Source organism: Urtica dioica, chromosome 3 (assembly GCF_054948205.1).
Source record: "Urtica dioica subsp. dioica isolate 48M chromosome 3, U.dioica_male_clone48M_v1_H2, whole genome shotgun sequence".
NCBI classification, from domain to species: Eukaryota; Viridiplantae; Streptophyta; class Magnoliopsida; order Rosales; family Urticaceae; genus Urtica; species Urtica dioica.
The window spans coordinates 41,364,775-41,371,067 of record NC_142758.1 but is presented as its reverse complement, the minus strand read 5'-3'; positions in this window follow the sequence as shown (position 1 = coordinate 41,371,067).

Sequence of the window (6,293 nt, the reverse complement as noted above, 5' to 3'; positions counted from 1 at the left end):
CTTGAGATAGAATGTGCTCAACAAGAATCCATGAACTAATGTGATTGAGTTCATCAAGTTAGATTTATAAGAATCAATTAGGATACGATCAATCCGAATCAAAACTATATATGCTTTGTCATGCTTGTTTAATTAATTGCTTTGCCATGTATGATATATCCTGAAAAATTGTTTTGTGTGTTATCATGGACTTTCATTTATTATATGTACCTTATCTAATGTGATTAGGATAATTTTTAATAATTGAGTTGAACGGATCGGAGAAGCTTTGTCACCAAGCCGATAAGAGGCTAAGCTTGGGGTGTCTTCCTTCCTCGCTGGAAGCTTTTTCTGTGAAAGAATGCTATTAGGATAATCAAGACTAGATGTCACGATACTCCTAATCACTAAGAAATATCGAAACTTAATTGTTTTTAAGGGTAGTTTAGAAACACTCGAGTTTTTAATATGATTAGATAATTCGAGTGGATCACATAGATTAAAGTTAATGCTAGGAGATAAAATAAAAATAATACTGAAATTATATTGAGTCGTAGACCTCCAACATTGCCATAACACCGTAAGGATGAAAGATCCCTGCTTGATCGACGGTCTTTTAGACATGGTGATCTGCTCCTAAGGACAGGCATTTCTGATTCCAATAACAAGGTTGTGTCTCTAGCGATAGGTCGGGGAGTTGAGTTCTGCGTGTACTGGCTAAGTCAGTGCATTCGGGTGATACTCTTTCTGCTGAAATGTTGGGTTGACTCATGCGTGAATCCAACCGATGGTTGCTCATGTGGTCAAAGATTTCTAATTATTTGATAGTTAGTGAACATAAATATGAAGTGTCATGAACCACGATTGTTCACTAATTTGAGATGGTTCTCGATTTTCACTAGGTGCACTCCGTTACGCCACCATAGTGGGACAGACTGTGGCTATTGGTGGATTACCGTGAAATATAAAAACTGGATTCTTTTCTTTAGTATTTTATCCCGTGCTTGGTTGCATTATGTTTTTATTTTCCTAAATCTTATTGATAGCTTGTTTCTTTTCATATTGTTAATATATATATATATATATATATATATATATATATATATATATATATATATGCTTTTATATTTTAGTAATCATGTCGAATTCTATTATGGCCCTGTTGTCGAAAGAAGTCCTGACTAGTGAGAACTTCCCAAAATGGAAGTATAACCTGAATATTGTGCTGGTGAGTGAAAGCATTCGCTTTATCCTCACTGAAGAGAGACTTCCTTTTCCGACATCAAATTCATCCCGCACATAGAAGGATGATTTTGACAGGTGGACTGTGGCCAACAACAAAGCCATAGCCTACATGCTCGCAAGCATATCTGATGCGTTGCGAACAAATTTGGAAGGTAAGGAGACTGCTGTGGAGATCATTGACTCACTGCAGAAAATGTTTGCAGGAACTCCTATGAGGGATCATGTCATGAAAATGACTAATTACTTCACAGAAGCTGAACTCTATGGGGCTTTGATGGATGAGGTCACTCAGGTGGGAATTATCCTGAATTCCCTTTCGAGTGATTTCATATAGTTCACGTCGAGCTGTATCATGAATAAGTTGACGTATGGACTGCCTCAGCTATTGAATGAGCTACAGACTTTCGAGTCTATCACTCGTCAAGGAAAGAACAAATGGTCAGCTCTGTATGCTGACAAAAGTTCTTTGTTAAAATCCAAGAAGAACATGTCTTCTGGAGCTGGGTCATCAAAGATACATCCTAGTACTTCGAAGGGGAAAGCTCCCGCTAACAAGGAGGAGAAACTTCAAGAGAAGTGGAAAAGGAAAAGAGAAGAAGCGTGAAATGGTGGGCAAATGCCACCAGTGTAACACTGAAGGCCATTGGAAGAGGAACTGTCATTTGTACATAGCCGAGCTTGAAAAGAACAAGAAGAATGCTGGTAATGTAGCGAAAAATTCATGATATCCTAAAATTGTTTTTTAGGATAATTATTCATGAGCATACTTCTATTCTTGTTGCAGAATAGATCTAGCGGAACACGATGGTGTTGGTGAGCTTGCTGAGCAATGTCGGATTCAAGCCCGAATTATTGAGAAGCTCATGCTCCAGCTCAAGATCTAAAATTTCCCGCTAGTTTTATTACTTTCATTTTTGGATTTATTTTTTAATATAAGAGTTGTGTCATAAATAATCCCAGGTTTTCTGGACTGTAGTCTTTTATGACTATTCCCATTAGGATGAATATTTTATTTCTTTATGTTTTATTACATTATTTATGAACATATGAATGTGTCATCAAATATTTCTCTACTCATATATGAATTGCCTTACATTGCCTTTATGATATTTGAATATGCATAAATGCTTAAGCCTTAATTAAATATAGAATATGAAGGACCGTGTTTCCGTTCATTAACTATATAGGTACGCAATATTATATTATCCGAGTTAATAATCTCTGTTAGAATTTTAATTAGATTTTATTACTTTATTAAAAGAAAAAATTGGCTACGTAAGCCACCTAAACTATATGAATTGTAAATTAGCAAATCTTTGGTAAATACTTTGTAAATAGCCAACTTGCATACGTGACAGCCTATTAACTACCATTTTTACATGTTTGGCTGGATTAAATAAGTCTTTTACTAATCTGTTAATAAGTTAACTTGGTTATTTACAAGAAATTAACGAAAGGTGAGCTATATCCCAATTCACTATAACCGTGTGGCTATTTAACTTAATAACCCTTATTAAAATTGCTATTATAAATATGTTTTATGAAATAATAAGAACTATTTAGAACTCTAGTAGTGGCTAAATAATTATCTCATATCGACAAATGATTTGTGTGATTAAGAGATAATAAGATAACACAAATTTAAAGTTAGTGTTGATGATACATTGATTGAGTGGGAGGATTTTTATAAGAACCTAGACACTCTAGTTCAATAACTAAGTGGGAGCTTCCTTGAATGGAACCTAGTCACTAGAATTGATTAAGTGAGATCATCCTTTATTGGATCCTAGTCACTAGAATCATATTATTGAATGAGAGCATCCTTTAAAGGATTCTAGTCATGACTGTTCATTGAATTAAATGGGAGCATCTTTATAAGAATCTCACCATTATTGAACAATATAATGAAAGCAATGTCCTTCACAGGACTGTTACCATCATTTATGATGGAATCCTTTGATATGGATTAATATTGCTATCATGACAATAATATGAATGGAAGTGTAATTAATTATTGACTTATCATAAATAATCAATTAATAAGTGGGAGCATCTTTAATTAGAATTTTGCCGCTATTGAACGAATTTAAAATAGTTTAATCCTTCATAGGATTTTATGCATCATTTATGATGAGATTCTTAAATGAGTCTAGTAAGCTATTAAATCGTACAATAAATGGAAGTATGCATTACTTGCCATTAAGTAGAAAGCATCCATTAATGGATCCTTGTCTTTAATCATCAACAGAATCTTTCATTAAATGAAATTATTGATCTTTAATAATGAAGATCAAGCTAACTTGTTTTAAGTCAATAAACCCTTATTTAGTAGATCAACCTATCAAGCTATTAGCTTGAAGGATTTGAGAGATCTATAAATTGAACAATGAATGTGTTTGAACAAGCGGGTTGGTATTAAGGGATTGAGCCCTTGAGAAGAGACATCGGCAATGATGTTGCTCTTCTCTCTGATACCACGAACCAGTTCATTTGAGATCTTATTTAAAATAAGATAAACTGTCATTTGAGGAACATGTTCTGTTGACTTTGGATCTAAGTAGTTAGATACTACTCTACCTTTTATTAAAAGGTAGATCTTTAAAAATGAACAAATAATCATGATGACTCTTCGATTCTTGTTATAATCGATATTCTTGGAATGATCGATATGTGTTATTATTACACGTGTTATTGAGAAAGTTATTACCTTTGTGTAATAGACTTAATGATGACACGATTGACAGAGCTAAAACAATTTCTGAAACTTGAGGTTTAGAAACGACAAGCTCGTTCCATAAATGTCTCAAACATACTTATTGTGATAAAGTATGAGCTCAAAGTTGAGGCTAAGGACATTTTCAATAAGTAGACTATAAATTAGCCCTTTTGACAACGTCAAATTTCCGAGAATACTAACGAGTATTTTAAAACACTGTAATATTCTGGAAATAGTGAGATACTTAATTATTTAATTGTAAATCCTTAAAGTCATGTATATTGAATATGTTGTCAATGGTGCCCACAAGAAGAGTAGTAGTGTCTATTTGTGTACATTTGATGCAATATAGTCTTACGAAGACTCTTGCTTGTAATTGCTTATTCATTAATAAAAAGTTGAAACGTTCATTCAATCTTCCTTGTCTGAAGCTTTATGATAAAACAATAGTCTTTAGTCCATAAACAAACTTAACAACTTACGAAGAGACAAATGTAGATTTGCATGAACAAACTCTTCGTAGTTTGCTTAAAACGATATATTCGCAATCTTAGGGTCAAAGGACTATTGACCTCAGTACGATTGTTAGAAGAATCTATGATGTCTGGTTATGAGGCATTGAGAGTTGGAGACTCTATAGTTCTTCTAGGTATCTTCCGAAGGTACTGAATTGACCAGTGCACTTCTAGAGACAAGATAAGAACAAACCATTTACCTCTTATGTCTCGAAGTCACTATGTATGAATTGCATCATGCTTACCTTAATCCTGAAATGAGACATGTCATTTCACACCTTAGTATTCTCATTTGAGAAAGTCAGAGTTCGGACTCACTATGTGATTCCGAACAGGGCCTATTGGTGAAGTACTAAGTTGTGAGAATGTCATGAGCAACTTTGTGAAGTTCTCATAGATATGGAATTCATGTACAAGATTGCTAAAATGCAATGTATGTCACCTCATGCTTTGTTCCTTGGAGTGTGAATAAATGAACTGGCCAGTGTCCAAATTGAGTCCTGACTCTTTTGGATGAAACAATGTGTCTTGTTAGCTCCTCGTCAATACATTGTTTCTAACTTATTCACAAGCGACAAAGGAGTTGAGGAAATAACAGCTAGAAGGGTAAAATGGTAATTTAGTAAATCCCGACTAGCTGATGAAATTCATGAAGGGTAAACATAGATAATATTCAGTGGATCCGCTCATTATAATTAGGTGAATTCTTGAGTAGAAAATAAATTCATTTGAACCGAGAGATTTTCAGTGTCAGCTCTTTAGTGGAGTCAGTTGACATTAAGCTAAACTTGGAAAAGGTTTGTGAACTTTTGAGTCCAAGTGTTTAGCTCAAGCTTTGTTCATTTGGGTCCATGAGGTCACTGTCACGAATCACATCGATAGGAATAGTTAAACTGGAAGCTAAGTCAAAACGAGAACGAAAATAGTCAAAAGGGTATTTTTGTCTTTTGAGACAAAAGATGAAATGAATGTCAATAAATTTTTTGACAAGTTCATTTGATGACTTAATGTCACTCGGCCATGACTTGATCATTGGGCCTCGTGAATTAATTTCATTTCATAAGAATTTTATTGAAAATTCTTAATGGGCCTTTTTCATGTTGTCATGAACAAATGGAAAAGCTTCTAGAAGCCTTTTCTAGAAGGCTATAGGCGCCCAACATACCCAAGAGATAGAGAGAATATTTTGTGCATAAATGTATGAAGATACTTGCCAAAAGAAAAAGAGGAAACAAATTTCCTCTAAGGGAAATAAGAGGTAGGCGCCCAAGTTGAGAAAGAAGCAAGGCAAGGAACAAAAAAGGAAACAAATCCAAGGCTTAATGAAGCCCACCTTGGCCGAGTGCATCATAGAGAAAAAGAGGAAATTGGCTCATGAATATGTGATATTCTATAGAAGAGGAAACTACCTTATTGAAGGTGAGACCTCTCCTATAAATAGGAGCCTCATTCTTCTCATTTTTCTCATTCCACATAAGTTAGAGATTGAGAGCTTCTCTCTCTAGACCTTGTGGTGGCCGAAACTCCTCTCTTTCTCTCTCTAGTTCATTTTCGATTATTCTTGTCTTGGCACCTAGGTCCTCACTCGACCTAGTGTTTAGCTCTGCGACTTCAAGGCTTGTTCTTAAGTCGTAGTGTTTAAAAGTGCCCACTCACTAATTCCTTTATTTCGAGTGATTTAGTGATAGAAACTTTCGTGGTTGCTCGAGGTGCCGAGGAAAGGAAGAGAGACGTGCTGCGAGGGTAGACGAGCGTTGCAAACTTTCCAAAAGCTTCTTCAAAGTTCAAGCTTCAAGAAAGGTTAGTAAACTCTTAGCTCATATTGATTTTTAATTACA